Genomic DNA, 9,423 nt, shown 5'->3' on the forward strand with positions numbered 1-9,423 from the left:
CGTGTGTGTGTGTGTGTGCGTGTGTGTGTGTGTGTGTGTGTTTAATGTTTAACTGCCCCGGAGCGACACATTTTCACCTCACGTCCTGATTTAATACATTGAAACAGTGAGACAGAATGAACTGGAGGGCAGAAACTGTTTGATCTGTTTTGGTTTTATTTATTGTCACGATTAAAGGATAGAAGGAGCTATTCTTTGCGTGTGTTGCTGGTATTGCTCCTCCATGTTTCCGGTCGTGATTAAGGAAATGAAATCGACTCATTTGCACGACTTTCGTGGCTGATATTTAGGGGTGAGCGGCATATTTCAAAGCGGGGTGATCAAATGTGAACATAAAGCAGAAAAATATAAATAAAATGTGTCTGTTTGGCAACACTGACACGTGCCCTGGCTTGTTTTAGTATTGAACTGTCACTCAGAGCAGAGGCCACACTTCAGTCAGGGTACAAAGTTGGCTGATATATAGATAAGTGATGAAACCCTTTTTATTAGTGGGTGTGATGGATTATTTGTAACATACCAGAATAAATCTTCAGCTTGGACTTCCAGTAACAGAAAACAGGCTAACGGAYATTTATGGTGACCACCAATAGTAAATGGCAATGTTTCAAAAAGAAAWCTCAAGTGATATATTAGTGCTCAGAAAAAATAAAGGGAGTCACTCTCAGCTACCACCACACCAAATTTTGCCTCAATGTCTACAAAACGGACTGAGTTGTACCCATTTTTGTGTTTGCTAATATTGGTTAGCTGTGGCAGCCATTTTGAGTCAAGTCAACTCCAAACACTAATCAGCTCCAGAGGTAAATCCATTAAATATGATCTAAGAGTTTCATTAAAAACGGTCCAGTGGTTCATTAGATATTTTACTAACAGACATATTCAGCTCCATTAGATAATAACACTGTTTTAAAAACATATTGCACCAATCTATTAACGCTCAGAGTATGTGTTGGGAGTGACTCTCAGCTACTAMCACACAGATTTTTAGCTCATTACCTGTAAAACTGACTGAGTTGTAGCCATTTTTTGTGTTTGCTAATTTTGGTTAGCTGTGGCAGCCATCTTGAATTAAGTCGACTCCAAACACTAATCAGCTGCAGAGGTAAATCCATTAAATATATTCTAAGAGTTTCATTAAAGATGGTCCAGTAGTTCACTAGATATTTTACTAACAGACAGACATTTTCAGCTCCAATAGACAATAACACTGTTTTTAAAAAATTGCACCAATCTATTAACGCTCAGAGTATGTGTTCAGAGTGACTCTCAGCTACTACCACACAGATAATTTGATCATTGTCTGTAAAATTGACTGAGTTGTTGTCATTTTTGTTTTTGTTAATGTTTATTAGCTTTGGCGGCCATTCAAGATACAACTTTACTTTTAAAGCACTGTTGGCTAAAGTGGTCTCCRTTGATAAAAGAACAAAGTGAAGCATAGAAGTTACTAGCAAGCATGAAAAAGTAAAATCAATAATGAACAGTTAAAAAATTAAATTAAATAATAAGTTAACATCTCAAACTGAGTTCAACGGGAAGTGAATCAGGAAGYGAATCAGTTGTGACACTTTTCTAATAACTTCATTTGTCATCATCTGTTTTACTCACAGAGGAACGAACACACGCAAGACATGAAGCAATTACATTATCGTCCACCTTCCTTGATGAACAGATGTAATAAATCTGTAATTTCCCCTTGGGATCAATAAATTGTATCATTCATTCATTCATTTATAAATGAATGAGTGAACGATACCCGGTTGAATGTTACCTGTTTGTGATCATTAACATATAAACAAAAAATATTACTGCTCTGTAAACAAATCATTTGTGTGTCAATACAATATGGATCATAAATATRATAAATATAAAAATAAAGTCTAAAAAAGCAGATGATGAAGAATGCAGCAATGAGAACATAGTAATTAATATTATTGTTTTTACAGGATCGTTTCAGTTGTTTTGTTCAGCAGAGAAACCTTGGCTTGTTGAGTGTGTGTGTGTGTGTGTGCGTGTGTGTTTGATAAAATGATGCCTGCTGTTGTTATTTTAGGACTCCGAGCGGAGACCTTAAGGCCTGGGTGGGGAGGCTGGTGTTGCTCATGTTGTTGTGTCTGCCGGTAGAAACTCGCTCAGAATGGCAGGAACTTCTCCGGGTCATCCCATAACCTCAACAACAATCAGAACCTTTTTTTTGTTGTTGTTTTTGTTTAGAAACGGCCATGGATTCAGACTGTTTGGGTTTTTGCTCATCGGGAGACACTGATGAGTGGAAATTCTGTCACAAGCCTGGAAAGCGGCGCTCCAATAACAGACGCCCACGGTCAACACACGGCTGACAGCAAGATGCTTTTAAAAACACAAGTGTTATCTTTGCATAAAACTGTCAGTTGTTTATTTTCTCAACACAGTTACAAACCCGTGTGCTCATCATCCACCCCRCACGAGTCTCAGTTTCCATTCCCAAAGTGGAAAGTAACAAATTGTATTTTCCTCTACAACTGTTACTAAGTAGTATTTTTCCTCTGGTTGTACTGAAAGTAAATATTTAGTTCTGTCTTGTACTGCAGTGCATTTAAATCATACCTGTTCAGAGGAAAAACAAAATCGCAACAACAAAAAATAATTGTTTAAAGTGTATTTTTTTTTTGTGCTGCAGGAAAGAGATCCACCATTTTTGCAGTCTGTCTGGAATATTGTTGACTTGTGGTTTTTGTAACTATTARACTTTTCATAATGTTACTGTTTATTCACCAAAGGCTTTTCCATAAAAATTCACAACATAGTCCTATAGTTGACACTGCATGTCAGAGCACAAAACCAGCTGTGAAGTCCAAATARTAGACCATTTTGTGGTTATGAGTGCTAGCTTAGACTAACTCTTCCAGGTCACAGGTCAACCGAGAAAACACTAGCTGTGTTTCCACTGCAAATGTGCGCAAAATTTTGTTGATATTCTGTTAATGTCGAAAAACACAGTTTTACAACTGCAGTGTTTCCATTAAGTAAGAAATGCTATTAAAGTCACGCGTGAATACGTTTGGTCTCACGATAAGTCATTACAAACATGGYRGCRATGGATGTAAACACATAGCATGTTGCTACCRCGACWCTARCGCTCATCATCAGAGGAGACGTCGGYGTCTTTTATCGAGGCTTTCCAGCGACAAGCCCCTACTTGGGAGCGGCTATATATGCTGTGTTTTTGGGAAATTGTATTCGGTGAGTTTACTATTTTATACTACTTCTGTGATAGTACTACTACTTCTACTTCCTGTTATCTTTTTTGTCATCRTCTTTTTCGCCAGTAGAAACAGACGGTTGTTGATCACGTGACTCCKGYGATGTGAAAAAAATGTTTCCATTGCAGTTTTGTRAAAAACACCAATTTCGATACGGCCAAAATACCACCTCATCCTAGCRCAAAAACATTTTGTYGAAAAACRTAWTTTTTTTTTCRAAATTGACGTGTTTCYGTTGAGCAAATTTATTTTCRAATTCTAATTTGCGCATTTTCATGGTCAATGGAAACGYAGCTACTGAGGTTGCCATGAAATTGTGAAAATTCAACAAGTCCAAAAAGCAGATTTATAGCTTGAATATTTATGAAAAATAACATCTATGATCATAAAGGAAAGTTTAACACAAATCGGTTTGGAACAAATACATCAGGTCTGTATAACGTAAATTTACCAGAAACAGTTCAACTCCGATGGCATTTCTATAGAAACCTCAGGGTCTTCTTAAACAGTGTGTGAATTTCACCTCGTATTTGTAATAATTTTTAACTACGAAATGGTCCATTGTTTGTAGACCTCAGAGACAGGATCGTATCGAGGCACAGAAACTTTTCTGAGGCACTGAAGGTCTAAACGAGCAGATCAGCCAACGTCATCAATAAATGGAGTTTAGAACCACCAACACTTCTTAGATCTAGCTGCCAATCAGAAAAATCTGGGAAAGAAGGGCCAGGTCAGGGAGGGCATCAAGCATTGATAAATTAATGGAGTGCACATCGCCTACCAACACTACTACGTACTTCTGTGTAAAGAGCACCACCATTGTGGACATAAAAACTGTTCATTCTGATTACAGCTTTGCTCCATCGTTTTCTGCTTTAACCTATTTCTTTTAACCCAGGTTTTTATGATGCCAAGTGCAATGTTTAGTTACACACAATAGTGATAATTATTTATGAAAGTTTTTATTGGCCGACGCTGACAAAATTATACCTTTGAAGTAGCAATGATTTTTTTCATATTTCATATTTTACACGTTGATTCTGAGTCACTTGTACATAGTGTAAATCATTTATCAGGTATATTTTACACACAGATTYGTTGTTTAGTGAGACTGATAAAAATCATTTTAAATGTATTTGTTTTGGATGTGTTTGGTAAATTTTCATAGTAAATACCAGTGACAATAAAAATGTTTCATAAATTTATATGGATATACAGTAGGCCTATATGTGTTCAGCTGGATTGGAAAATTTTGTTAAAGGAACTCAATCATTTTGTGTTACATGAAACTGGACAATTCTTTTAGTTAATTACCATGATTTTTGACAGCAAACTACACCCTCTTACCCACATTTGTGGCTAATACACCTGTATTTATGTTTGCATAATTTTTTTATAATTATCAAATTTTCTGTATTATGTCTTTTAGATGTATTTTATATTAATTGAAATAATTCCTAAACAGTACTTGTTGACATGCTGCCTGGTTCATTCCAGGAGTGCAGTAAATTGTATTTGTTATTCCTAAATTACATCACACTGTGCTGGAATAAAATATTTCAACAACAAAAATGTGTTGTGAGATAAGAAAAATAGTTTACTCATATCAGCAGCTGTTGTTAGAGCTGACCCAGAATGACTGCTTTACTCCAGCAAGTACAGAAGGAACTTCAGTGTGAAATATCACTCCTGTTTATTTTAATATGTGCGCCTCAAACCATGTGACGTCCATTAATAAGGTATATATGAATGTGAMCAGACAAAGATGGTAGGAGCTGCTGTGTCTGCAGAGAAAAGAGAACTGTTCTTCCTTGAACTCACTCTCTGGCCTTCAAGCCAGAGATTAAGACAAAGATCATCTTGTGTTGAGTAATGAGTTGTAGTCATTTGGGCTAAAGCTTGGAAATAATGTTGTGTGAAATCTCCTGTGGTTTTGCAAGATGCCAAGCTCAGCTCTGAGTATATGTTGTGAATGACTCTCAGCTACTACCACGCCGAATTTYAGCTCATTATCAGTAACACKGAGTGAACCATGACCATTTCTGGTGGCCGTCTTGAAAGGAGCTGATTCCAAAAGTGAATCATTTGGATCAGTGGTAATCATGTTTCATCAAAATCATGACTGGATGTGGGCCAGGTTTAACAGTGATGGCACTGTGTTTAAGTAGGCTGGTGCTGGCCCCATGAACTCTTGTGGCAAACCACATCCGGACCACCAAAAGTGCCGTCATTCTTTTGCGATATCCGAGCCGGCCGTTCACGGCGTTAGTGCCCGGTGTGGACCAGAACTGAACCAGTCAAATCTTGCAGTGTGGGATTATCATAGCAGCGAAGGCACGAACATGAATCAGCTCCGAGAGCCAAAACAGTTTCATACGTGCGACACATGGCAGGCTTTGTTTTGTCAAAGGACACGCAAGGATGCAGCTTAATGGGGCTTCCCTTCCACCGACAACATTACTCACCGTAYGAACAGCCTGCTATTACTTATGCAATCATTAGGTAAGAACGGGTTCTGAGTTCTGAACGCGTCGGTGTTATATTTAGAATGAGATGGAAGCTGCAGAGAGGGTGTGTTTGTGGGTCTTTGGTGTGCGAGCGCACGCCGGTGGGTATTTTAGGTCTGTCTTCGGAGAACAGGTGAGTTAATGTTTGCGTCGGAGCACGCTGCTCGTTAGCATCGAGAGCACGTGGAGACGATGGAGGCAGGCGCCAACCACAGCTCATTGACTCCGGAATGGGTTCTAAACAGGCGGTGGAAGATAAAACCCCCGCTGCTGATTAATGTAACAGCAGACGTGGCGCTCCGTACTGAACACCTAGTCACTGCCTGAGGGAGATAATGTGTTTCCATCCTGTGTTCCTTTGTTGTTTCTTCCATTAAAACGCCCAACTAGTCACTTGATGTACCTCACAACTGATTAACTTTTGGAGTCAACCCAATTTTAGATGGCTGCCACAGCTAATTAGCTTTAGCCACACAAAAATGGCTGCAGCATTGCACCAGTAATGCACCTTTTAATCTTAGTAAAATTATTGTTAATAAGATATTAAAAGGTGTTGGTTTGATGTTTTCTGCTCATACAAAGAAGGGGGTTAGGGTTAGGGTTAGGGTTAGGGTTAGGGTTATAACCCTAACCAGGGAGTTCAACTTTGGTGTCACTTCTGGTTAAGTTCAAACAAAAACGGATAAATTCATGTGTTATGACAAAACCCCAAAATATTAAGATCACCTTAAAATATACTTTGTTACAGCAGAAACACATACTTCCAGCTGACATTGACAGCAGTAGTGCTGACCCATGGGGTCCCGAAACATCAAAGTGGGGTCCTGAAAAGATTTTCTGAATTAATTACATTTTTGCCTTAGTTGTTACAGATGAGTGAGGTTAGTATATTTAAAATGGATAAATGTATTATAAAAATATTGTTACTATGCYCATGTTTAGTTGATCTGATACAAATGTTCATCATCCAAAAATAGTTGGGGGCACAGGTCTCTGCTACTGTTATTTTGTGGGTCAAAAGCTGAAAAGTTTGGGAACCACTGMACTTTGGTTCCCAAAGTTGGGCTTGGGACCCAATTATGGGTCATGAAGCACCTTGGATAATCTCCAGAAATCAATGTAAAAGGGTAATAAAATAATTGCTGATGTAATATTTTCTCTGTAATTACTACAAAAACACAAAATAAGTATAAATAAGTATTTATTTTTGTGTATAAGCTGTTTAGATTGTCAAAAAGCCTGTGTTTTTAGGGTTATTAACAAATTTTGTGTACTCAGACCAGTAATATTTGGGGTCACAAGTTTTTGCCATGGATATTTTGTGGGTCAGAAGACAAAAAGTTTTTTTTAGACTTGTTTACCCCCTGAACCATTTTGTCATACCACTAGTACCCCCTCAGTCAAACGTAATGATGATTCTTCAAAACTATAATTTACCACAACTGATTATTAAATGAAAATTATTTATTTAAACCCTTAGAACATTTAATTCTCATGCATATTATTCTTTTTAACTTAAATTAAACATAAAGATAAATATGTTGCCTTGAAAATGAATAAGTACCTAAATAAATAAGCTAGGTAACAGCAGGTGCACAAAACAAAATACATCAGAAACCCCAAATGAGGGATGAGACTCTGCGTTTTATACAGGATTTCATTTTATGTAAATTTTGTGATTCCATCTGCATTTTCCACATTGCAGAAATCATAGGGCCCTACATACATCAGTCCTATCCTATTTTTATTTATTTTCTTACATACCTGGGAATTTTTTCCACGTACCCCCTGTAAAATGCTCGCGTACCCCCCTGACAGGGAATCACTGCTCTAAATGAGCCAAAAAAATAAAAAATAAAATAAATAATAAATAAACAAAACTAAAAAGTTTGCGATAAAAATGACTTTATKTTAAATCAGTTACATCCAGTTCAGGTATGAAACACGTTCCCACACATGGAGGCAATAAAGTCATAAGTGACAAAAGAGGGATTTCAAATATTTGTCAACAGGAGATCAGAATCAGGATTTGTTTGAGTTTTTCAGAAGCRAATGAGGCCAAAAAACATCTGTAGTTTGCTAAATATGTGTGAGAAACATTGTTGAWGTTATTTTTAAAAGAATCTGAAAAGAAACAGCGTGAGACGTTTGCATAATTCAGGTCACGAAATGATTGAACTGCTCAGGGATCTTTGGAGGAATCTAAGAATGTAAAGAACAAGGACACAAGTTTCAACTCMGCTCACATGAGGCTCAGAAGAAGTGTCGATGTTTGTTTCTCCACAACGCCATGAGAAAAATGCAACATTAACCCAGCTGGTGCACTAAACCTTTGMTGAAACATGAAAACATCGTATTTTAAAATAGAAAAATACATTGAAAAAAAAAATTCAGAAGCCCTTTTGAACTAAAACAACAGGTCTAACTTGAACAGAATTAAATACTTTGACCTTAGGAKAAAGGGTCTTGTGAAGTGTTTTATAAAAATATAAATTATAAGATTAAGTAAGTTAGTAGTGATTCAGATCAATTCATAAAATTTACCGTTATTTTACCAGGCAAGTCCCATTGAGATGTCAGATCTCTTTTTCAAAAGCGGCCTGTGCCTGAAGGCAACCTATTGTACATGTTTTGGGCACGAGGAGAACATGCAAACTCCGCACAGGTCAGAAAAATAAAAAATAAAAAGGAATTCAGTCCTACACCAGCAGATGATTCATTTACTCCTGTATATATGATACTGATATTAAAAAAAACAAAAATCAAATCTTTTGATTTTGGTATACCACTTCAACGCCATCCTTAGCTGTGTCTCCTYGTGTTCTCTCCTAACACTGATTTTTAGTTTTTTTTAGTTCTGCTCTTCCATTAAAGCAGGTCAGTGGAGTCTAACAGCGATCCTGTGGAYGGCTTGTCGTGGCAGGTTTGCATTTCTGCTGCATTCTTTCTCACATGATGGACTGAACCGAGCTCAGTGAGGTGAATCCTATAACCTAAACCTGCTTTAAACTCCTCAACAACCCTGTCTGTTGTGTTCCTTGGTCTTCATGATGCTGTTTTATCATTAATGTTCTGTAACAGACCTCTCAGGTGTTCACAACAGCTGGATCCAGATTAATTTAAATCACACACAGGTGACTTCTGGAGGTGGATATTTGGGTCTTGGTTCAGGGAATCAGTGTTAAAGGAAGCTAAAGATTATTATGCTCTACTTTGTGTTTGTTCAGCACATAAAATCCAAGTAAAACAACACAGTTTGTGACTGAAATAAAACAAAATGTGGAAAAATCCAAGGGGTGTGAGTTATTTTTCAAGGCTGTAGCATTAATATTAGTTTTGTTTTTAACTAATAAAAAATTAAACATAAAGGTGTGAATAAGGAAAACACTGAAACAATGCATTGAATTTATTTATTTTATTATTTTTTGCAAATGTACATGCATCCAGACCAGTTGGTTCAGTGGTCATGACTTACTAACAACCGTTCATATGATGTAATATTAGTTTTGTTTTTAACTAATAAAAAAATTAAACATAAAGGTGTGAATAAGGAAAACACTGAAGCAATGCATTTAATTTATTTATTTTATTATTAAACTAATTCTTCTACAAACAGCTACAACATCACAATCCCTAAAACCGAAATCACAAGTTTTGAAATGCTTGATGAG

Source organism: Austrofundulus limnaeus, unplaced genomic scaffold (assembly GCF_001266775.1).
Source record: "Austrofundulus limnaeus strain Quisiro unplaced genomic scaffold, Austrofundulus_limnaeus-1.0 Scaffold84, whole genome shotgun sequence".
Taxonomy (NCBI): Eukaryota; Metazoa; Chordata; class Actinopteri; order Cyprinodontiformes; family Rivulidae; genus Austrofundulus; species Austrofundulus limnaeus.